Genomic DNA, 10,531 nt, shown 5'->3' on the forward strand with positions numbered 1-10,531 from the left:
TTGCCAAAAAAGATCTTCCCCAAAAATTAGTCTTGGGGAAAGGTTTTTATTTTTGTCTTTTAGGAGAATGAAGGTTAAGGAATCTGAAGAACACTGGACAAATGAGACAACTGAAGTAAAGGGACAAATCATCTATCCCAAGAAACTGAGTGAAATGGCATATGGGTATATGCTGTGGGATGGTCTGTATGTCAAATGTGTTGCTGATTGGTCAATAAATAAATCACTGATTGGCCCACGGCCAGGCAGGAAGTATAGGTGGGACAAGGAGGAGAATAGAGCTGGGAAGTGGAAGGCTGAGTGGGGGAGACACTGCCAGCCGCCATCAGGACAAAGAAGATGTAAAGTACCGGTAAGCCACAAGCCACGTGGCAAGGTATAGATTAATAGAAATGGATTCATTTAAGCTGTAAGAACAGTTAGCAAGAAGCCTGCCACGGCCATACAGTTTGTAACCAATATAAGTCTCTGTGTTTATTTGGTTTGGTCTGAATGGCTGTGGGACTGGCGGGTGTCAGAGATTTGTCCTGACTGTGGGCCAGGCAGGAAAACTCTAGCTACAGGTATATCATCTAAAAAATTTTATAAGTCTTCCTAAATGTTTGTTTCTGCTCTTCTCTAAAGAAATTAACACTATTGGTCTTCTAATAGTCCCAGTTCAATTAAAATTTAAAGCTGACTTTGGAGTTGGAGAATGGCTCTCTCCTTCTTTAAACTCAAACATGTTGTTAAAAGGAAAATTCAAACTCCCTGTATTATGCCAGAAGAAAAGAGCCATCTTCTGCTATGGGACAGGAGAAAAGCCAAATTAATTAAGGAACTATTCTATTACTAATCTCAATTCTTTGATTCTATTCTGATTCTTTAAACTTTTCTTAAAGTATGAATTTTATATCAAAATTTACAAGATTAATATAGATAGATAGATAGATAGATAGATAGATAGATAGATAGAGATAGATAGACATACATTTTAAACTTTGTTAAGATATTAATGGTCATATAGAGTACTAACTAATTCTAGAAAGAAAAAAGGCTTCAATTAGCTGCATATATATATATATATGTCTTTGTGTTCAATTCTCTCATAAGTTTTCTGTAGGAAATCACAGCCAGGCCTAACATCAACTGAAGTCTCCAGAAAGAAGTTGGGGCCCCACAACAACAACAATTCCACGTGGACAATAATAATATTAAACTGACAAACAGCTACCACAGTTAGTTAATCTTTTATTTTATTGAGCATGATAAATTTAATTCTACATTTATACATTTATATTGGCTTTGAAAGTTGTAAAACTTATTAAATCTCAAGTTCCATTTGCTTATGAAATACCATCTTACGAGGATTCCAGTTTGCATAAGGCTCGAAGGAAGGGAATGGCTCAATTGCCTTCAGCCTCCTGGCTATGGGTGGGGTAGGACTTCTGTTGGTCTTTTCTGTGTCTCACAGATTGCAAGCCCAGCGCCACTTTGAGATCTTTGGCAACAGTTTACTCTACAGCTCACGTGGTTGAGCCTGTATGATAATGAGTATTCAGAGACGGGTAATGCTTGGGGGGTGCTCACCAACCTAAGACAGAGCACTTGTGTGGCCTGGGCAGGTGTCTCTATGACGGGTAAGGAGATCTGCTGATGTCCCATGCAACCTAAGTCAGAAGCTCATTTTTTTAGTAAAAAGGGGGGACCTGTAGGGCCCTGGTCTCCTCCCATATTGAGTAAAGCTGTTGCCTGCTTGCCAACCTTGACCAGATGTCCTCCCTATGCTAATGCCCTGCCGGTATCCACCCTCCTGAACACTTAATAGAAGTTCCTTATTTGTGTATCCTGCATATTGGGTGTTAACAGGTTAGATGCAAGAATGTAAACATCATAGCGAACTTCTGCCCTCTGGGGTTCTCCCATTGTGCTATAAGCCTGTATTTAAGGTTTCCTCCCTCTTTCAATAAACGGCATTTGACTGGCATTCAGCATTCAGCCCTGACGAATGACTCGCTGTCTCTTGTCTCTATTTTTTAATCCACAGCCCCTCCCTCAGATATGGTGAATGGGTTGTGGTACCGTGGGCGTTATCCCTACAACAAACATCATCTACAGATCAGTGGACTACAAAGTGCTCAGAGCAATTTTGAGATGACTAGCTGAGATGATCCAGTCTCAAAGACTACTTGAATAAAGACTTTAGATAAACCCTGGACTTTGGCATTATACACAGACTGGATAATGAAGGATATGGTTACCTTTCCTAGAATTTGACAATTAACCTAAAATTTTTCTTTTCAGGATAAAGATATTTTCGCCCATACCCAGCAGGAAGCAATTTTAAGAATACGACGCCCACATTCCCAAAGAGGTGGTGTGGGGCGGGTGGTTTTTGGTCTTTTAATGGCTTCTGGGTCTGGGATAATCTTCATTGTTTAGGGGGGTTGGTTACAAGTTGTTGTCAAGGGCTAGGAAAAAGGCTAAGCAAAGGAGATTAGATTTAAGGTTCTTGTTAAAAAAAGACAATTACTAGTTTTAAATACTTTACGTTGGATTGGATTGTTTTATATTGTATACAAATTTTATATATATATATATATATATACATATATTGAAATTGATATTGTTAGAAAATGCTATATGTATATGTATATTTCTAATTGTACTTATACCATTCATTTAACAATGTAATGCAATTTTCTGATCCTTGAATGTTATTATTACCAACTATTAGGATATCAAGAAATGAAAGTTAGTAGTTAGACATTATAATCATACTTGTAGTCATATTAGTATGTTTTCAAAGTTGAGCAGATATATTTATGATAGACAGGTTATCTTCAAACCCTTCAGAAATCTACAGAATATGGCATTTAAAATGTTTTAATAACTTAGAAAATTTTTCTTTTTTGTTATGACTGTGAGACATGTTGGCTCCTGGCAGTACCAAGCTACTTCAGAGAAAATATGGGCATTGAAGAAACTGCAATTGGAGTTAACTTTCATTGAGGCAAAAGTTAGCCACTGGACAACAAAGTATCCTTGAATCAACTGCTGACAAACAGGACAGACAGGACACGAAACAAAGGACTACTGATTCTTGTCAAAACAAGTGTGGTTATGGCTTTATCAAAAGGCATTTTCTGAGGCCAGGACAATATGGCACCATCTCTGAAGTGGCCTTGGCATTCCAGAAAATGTACAGTGCCCTTTTCTTCGAAGGCAGCTGAACAAGCAGTGGGCTGATGGCTTCTAATATGCAATGGAACAGCAGCTGAAACAGTTATTCTTAAAGAGTAACTAAGCTCACACCTCTCAATAGTAGACTGGCATTTAATAGAGGGATGTGAAGAAGAACGGGATGCTGAGATGAAGCCACATATACACAGCCAAGAAGAATGGACAGCTGAATTCAAAAAATCCTGAATCATGACATGACACTAGTGGAATTCAGGTATTTCTGATACATGGAATGCTCTCACTAAATGTGAGGTCAAACTATTGACCTTGTGTACATCCTACTTCACAAATGAGTCTGTCAGATATGCTAAGCCTATAGGCTGAAGATGAGGCCCCAGCACTACGGAGAAACCTCAGATGACTGTCCAGGCACCTAGCTGTTTCTGTCAACTCACACATTTTTTGGAAGTTGCTTGCATGCACTTCCTGTTTTTATTTTTATTAGCTAATATTATTTCCTTCTTGGGTGTCTGAGGGAGTTGAAGATTAGTTAGTTATAGTTGAAGATTTGTTAGTTATAGTTGAAGACTAGTTAGGCTAGAAAGTGAATTAGGTACATTTTGGACTTACCAAAATAGGATAGATAATGGAATTATTTTCTCTGAATTTGTCAAATACAAATGGACTAGACATTGTTTAGCTATTTATTACTTGTATATATTGTATATATTTATTGTACTTTTGTATATAATTTTTCTTATGCTAGTTATAACCTTTTTCCTTTTTTCTTTTTATTAAAATAGAAAAGAGGAAATATGGTGATATTTTATTTGTACTGAAATGTGATTTTAATTGTATGTTAATAAATAAAGTTGCCCAGGGGTCAGAGCTATTAGAACCATAGCAAAAGGTCGGAGGTGGTGGTGCACACCTTTAATCTCAACACTTGGTAGGCAGAGCTAGGTTCATCTCTGTGTGTTCAAGGATATAGCCAGCATTGGAGACATATGCCTTTAAACTCAATACCAACCATAGAAGAACTGGAGGTCTGTACAGACAGGCAGTGACGAGGCAGTCATGTGGTCAGGTTTACAATCAATGAGTAGGCAGAAAAGAAAGTTTATATAAAGACAAACAGACAGGAAGTAGGTCTCTTTCAGAGAGGTCTCTTGGCTGAAGAGGCTAGCTGCAGCATGTGGGTAAGGCTCTTAGCTCTAATCTCTTGGCTTTCTTCTTTTCATTGGTTCTGTGTTTCTTATTTAATAAGACGGTTGGTTACATCTACAGTGCCTCATAAAACAAAAGAGCAAATTATATACTTACATATATAGTGGAACAGAATATACACTGAAATTTCTAAAGGGAGAAATGATGGAGTAATAAGGAAATACTAGAATCACGTGTTCTCGAGAAAAAGAGAACTGATGAAATGTATAATGGTTGTCTCCCAACTGAAAGTTTAAGAATCTATGAGTCACTTGATCCCCTAGGCTGGATGTTTCAGATTATATTCATTACAAATAAGAATCCTGAAGAAGTAGACTTGACTACCAAGGAATGAATGAACTTACCAGAGAAAGTGAGGGCAAGCAGAGAAAGGACAAAATCTTCCTTCTTCCATGTCCTTTACATAAGCAGCCACAACGAATGGCTGAGATTTAGGTTGTGTACTAGGTAGCCATTCCAGCTTTGATCTGGAAGTTCCAACCCCCATTGAGGCTTCGGTAACTGTCATGCCTATAAAGCGGGGCCAAGAGAGGACCCTAAAGACCCAAGATCCGGATGTTACACCTCTCTTGGTTCCTGGACCCAGGACACTGGAGTTAGACCAAGCAGAGTTCTCCAGAGAACACTGCTGGACTGTGCTATGTCTTTCCCAGACCCTACAACCTACCTATCCCTTCAGGTGTAAGCTACGCCACTAAATAAACCTTCCTTTTAACTATGTGGAGTGGCCTTAATAATTTCACCAATAAGAGTGGATTTTCCAACCTGAAATGATTGGGATTTAAGGTGGGTTTTACCACATATAATTATCCAATCCAGAAAAAAAAATCTCTAATTGATAAGTAATGGGGACTATGGGGATCCAGCCCCTGGATCTTCCCCTCCCAGGGTCCAGGAAGAATCTACAACCAGCTGATAATTTAATCTTTGATAAAAAGAAATGAATCTATGCACATTAAACTCCTAGTCCATACACTTTATTTTTCTGACTTATCTCAAAAATTATCTGCTGTCTCCTCTAAATTCTATGTTAATTCTTTCATCCTAGTTCTGGGTTCTCATCCATCTAGTTCCTTCCTATCTTAGCTCCTCTCCCATCTCCTTCTTTCACATATTGTTCTTCTTCATCTTGTTCTTACCCATGTGGCTCTTCCTCATCTTCCATCTCATTCCTCTAGTACTCTCTTCTAGCCCTTCATTCTAGTTCGTTCCTCTCCAGTTCTGACCTGTCTAGTTCTTCCATTCTCTTTTCTCTTCTCTGCCTCATCCTCAGGTTCTATCTTCTTCAAATCCTCCTCAAAGTCTCCTTATCCCTCTCTGCTCCCTCATCTGTCAGGTATTCAATTATAAAACCAAACAATAGCAATCCTCTGGCCAAGTAAGGTCACCAGGCTTGAATTCTTACAGAGTCACAAGGGCAGATAAGATATTTCCTCAGGAGTGATCATCAGGCTTTCTTTTACAACCCAAAACGGGCATGGAAAAGGAAGAGGTTAACTGAGAGCTAATGATTGGTTAGTATATCAAGAAAAGCGGATTTATGTGGTCAATTTATACTCCTAGAAGTGGTTACATAAAAAGTTAGGAGTCTATAATGTTAGTAAGGCTGTATGAAAAAAGGAGGGTGTTGCTAGAGTTTTCCTGCCTGGCCCACAGTCGGGACAAATCTCTCTCACCTGCCAGTCCCACAGCTGTCAGACCCGACCAAGTAAACACAGAGACTTATATTGGTTACAAACTGTATGGCCGTGGCAGGCTTCTTGCTAACTGTTCTTACAGCTTAAATTAATCCATTTCTATTAATCTATACCTTGCCACGTGACTTGTGGCTTACCGGTACTTTACATCTTCCTTATCCTGATGGCGGCTGGCAGTGTCTCTCCCACCCAGCTTCCTGTTCTCTCAATTCTCCTCTCTGTTAGTCCCACCTATACTTCCTGCCTGGCCACTGCCAATCAGTGATTTATTCATTGACCAATCAGCAACACATTTGACATACAGACCATCCCACAGCAGGAGGGTCTCAGCTTAAATTGTGCAAGAAACAAAGCTATCCACCTGACCTAGGAGATAGGTGCTCTTTCCAAAAGGGTGTTACCTTAGTTTGGGAGATAATTTGACCTTGGATGCTTGGTAGGCATTTTAAATAAATACACTGTTAGGAGTTCTTAGAAGCACACATAGCTTAAAAGGAAATCACTGTAAGCTGAGCAGTGGTAGCAAATGCCTTTAATCTCAGCACTTGGGACACAGAGCCAGGCAGATCTCTGTGAGTTCGAGGCCAGCCTGGTCTACAGAGTAATATCCAGGACAGGCACCAAAACTACACAGAGAAACCCTGTCTTGAAAAAAACAAAAAGGAAAAAGGAAATCATTGTAGGAACCAGCTAATATATATATATATATATATATAAAACTAAGATATCACCAAGACTTCTTAAGCCATGGCTTGACCTTCAGAAAAGTCCTTCACTCTTCCAAGTAGTAGCTTTTGTCATAGTAGCTGGATTCCATTACATTTTTCTGTGGCCTGCAACAGATAAGCAAAGGAAAATGGACTTTGGTAATTTTCACATGCAGTCAAGCTGACAATCAAGAATAACCATCACAGCAAGGAGTTTTATATTACACAGAGAATCTGGATTGTGTTGTCTTTGATATTTTTAACTTCAGAAAGACATTTTATTGTAAAGGTTTCTAAATTAAGTGAATATATATATATATACATATATATATGTACATATATATTATCTTGACTTCAAAATTTGGATCTAAGGATATGTTGCTTTGGAAAGGAGGCTTTGCTTTTGTTTCTACAGGAAGCAAGAGGCTATGGACTTGTTTGAGATTAAGATATTAAGATACATTAGGTTTGAGCAGCCAAGAACCCCTGAAAGGTCTCTGATGACATCATGGCCCAGATGACCCAACATCCAGAATGGTTTCAAGGCAACTGGCTCAGACAATGCAGCCTCACAGACTATTTCAGTCAGTAGTTGACCATAATACTTAATTTTCTCAGGATCCCCATAAGAATACAGTGCCCCTTATCAGCAAGAAGTAGCCTAGAAAACTATGCCCATATTCCCAAAAAAATGGATTATGGATATTTGTCTTTGTTTAGGTTGTTGGTTGTAAACTGTTGTTGGTCATATTCAATCTCTTTCTAAAAGAAGAAAGGGAGATATGGTATAGAAATGTAGAATATAGATATGATAGGATAAAATGGTAGATTAATGAACCTACATTTAAAGAGCAACAATTTGTTTTAAAATGTTTTATATTGCTATGGATTTTCGTTTATTAATACAACTTTAAAGTTAATTTTGTTATACTGTATATATATATTTCCACTCTCATTTGAGGTATTGTGTTTCTGTGACTTATTTAAATTGTAATGGATAACTAAGAAATACAGATTAATAATTAGTCTATGACAGTCAAACTTATAGTCATGTTAATTTTTCTAGGTATACCTGAATATAATTCAATTAGTTAGGTAATCTTCAAACACTTCAAAGACCTAAAGAATATGGCATTTAAAATGTTTTTAAAAAATTAGACTTTCTGGACAGTGAGACACGTCTGCTCCTTGCAGCACCAATTACTTCAAGAAGGGCATTGAAAAACCTCACTATGGAGTTTGCTTTCTTTTAGGCAAAAGTTAGCCACTGGGCAAAAAAGTGCCCTTGCGTCAACTGATAACAGTATGTTGTATAAATTGAACATGCAGAACCCATAGGAAGGTGACTATTGAACTTTGCAAGATGAGATGGTCCTTCAGGTTCCTGCTTCACAGAAGGAAGTGCCAGACATTCTACAGGACACAGAGAGAAGCAACTGAGAGACTCTAGGCCTATAGTCTGAAGAAAGGTGCCCCAACATTGCAGAACTTTAGGTAACTGTCCAGGCAGCCAGCTGTCTCTATTATTCTAGATTTTTGGAAGTAGCTTACAATGTGCTTATTATTTACTTAGGTAATATTATATCCTTCTGAGGTCTTTGATGTAGTTGAAGACTAGATAGTTATAATTTTTGTTAGTTATGGTAATTAGTTATAAAACTTTAGACACAACTATAGGATAGATAAAATATTTTCTTTAATTTTGCCAAATACAAATAGACTAGATATTGTAACTATAATTCTTGCTATACAACTGTTTTGTTATATATAATTTTACTATGTTGAAGTTAAAACCTTCCTTTTAAATAGAAAGAAAAGGGGAAATGATGGGTGATGTTGCTCTGGGCAGTCAGGGAAATCCCACATATTACCAGGAGAGAAGAAGCAAGAGTCAGCTATTTGCATTGGGGAATATGCAAATACAGCTAACTGGCAGCATTTCTTGTTTTTTTTTGTTGTTGTTGTTGTTGTTTTTGTTTTTTTTTTTTTTTGTTTTTTCAAGACAGGGTTTCTCTGTGTAGCTTTGCGCCTTTCCTGGTACTCGCTTTGGAGACCAGGCTGGCCTCGAACTCACAGAGATCCACCTGCCTGTGCCTCCCGAGTGCTGGGATTAAAGGCGTGCGCCACCACCGCCCAGCCAACTGGCAGCATTTGGACCCCACGTGCCTGTGGAGTTTGCTGCAAAGAGGATGCAACAGAAAAATCCCTAACTCACTCAGGAGCTTGGGGAAAAAACAGGAAAGCTTAGACAGTGAGGTGGTGACTCTGGCAAGAGCCCTAGAATGCAGCTCCTGTGTGAGCTGGTAGCAGTAAAGCCACAGGCAAGCAGCTTTTTAATTAATTTTTGCCCCAACAGTTGGATGCCAGATGAAGTGAAATACTAATTAGTCTTATTAAACAAAAACCCAGAGTCAGATATCAAAGATAAAAGCAGAGAGATCAGAGAATCAGAGCAGACAGCCACTAGAGATCTCTTACTGCTCCAAAATCTCAAACTAAATGAGGCTGAGGTCCTGTCTCTACCTCCCTAGTGCTGAGATTAAAGTCATGAGCTTCGCATGTGCTGAGATCAAAGGTGTGAGCCTCCCAAGTGCTGGGAACAAATGTTTGAGCCTCCCAAGTGCTGGGATCAAAGGCTTGCACCACCACTGCCCAGCTCAGTTTCTATTTTAGAATGGTTCAATCTCATGTAGTCCAGGGTGGACTTGAAATCCTGATCTTCCTGCTTCTCCCTCCCAAGTGTGGGGATTAAAGGTGTGTGCCACCACTGCCTGACCTCTATGTTTAAGTCTGAACTCTAGGCAAGCTTGCTTTGTCAGAACACAAGCAAAGAATTAAACAACAGGACTGTGCTGCCACTCTGGACCATGGTGATATCTGAGGTCAAGCTGTAGCTGAGGGTCATGAGTAGTTCCATGGTTCTATAGCAGGTGGAGTCTGGGTTCATTTCTGCAACCCATGGTACAACCATCCCATGAGTGAGCAGGCCCCAGTGGCTTGGGCAATAGAGAGCTGGCCCCACCCTTCACTGGGAGCTTCATAGGAGACCTGCTTCCACGATAAGAGAATATCCTTATCCTCCATGGCCCTGGAAGAAATTCTCTTCTCTTGCCAGCTGACACAACAAGATAGCTAACCCCATACATGGTAGCATCAGCCATACCCCTCACTGTGTGCACAGGTTATCTGTCCCAGATGATGTGGGCATGGGAGATCTGGCCTCAAGTCTTATCTGTTAGGCTGTTCCCAGTGGAGAACTAGACTTACTAACTCAGCTACTACCCAGGCTCACATTCAAGACTTTGTATTGGCTACCACAACATCATCTGCATCCATAACCAACTGTAGTGAGTGAAGGGAAAATCCTGTATAACCATAGTCACAGGATATCCATGACTAGGGACAACAGCAGGATATCCTAGAGAAGTTTTGTTGAAGGTCCAGTATTGATGGTATGCCAGAAGCCAGAGGCCTTATACCTGTCCAACAACTCATTACAATGAACATTTGCAGGTAAAGCTCTTTGAGGAAAAGTATATATTCCAAGACACACCATAGCTCCCAAGGCTGACAAAAATAAATGAATATGTGTTGGAGAGGCAGGATAGATGGGTGATCAAAGTGTTTTATTTATTTATTATTTATTTATTTATTTGGTGGGGTGGAGGCTATAAGGTAGAATAGCAGACATGGAAAGAATCAGAAATGAGTGTGATTAAGGTACATAATGCGAAATTC

This window comes from Peromyscus californicus, unplaced genomic scaffold (genome assembly GCF_007827085.1).
Source record: "Peromyscus californicus insignis strain IS unplaced genomic scaffold, ASM782708v3 Scaffold_4__1_contigs__length_199733344, whole genome shotgun sequence".
Lineage (NCBI taxonomy): Eukaryota > Metazoa > Chordata > Mammalia > Rodentia > Cricetidae > Peromyscus > Peromyscus californicus.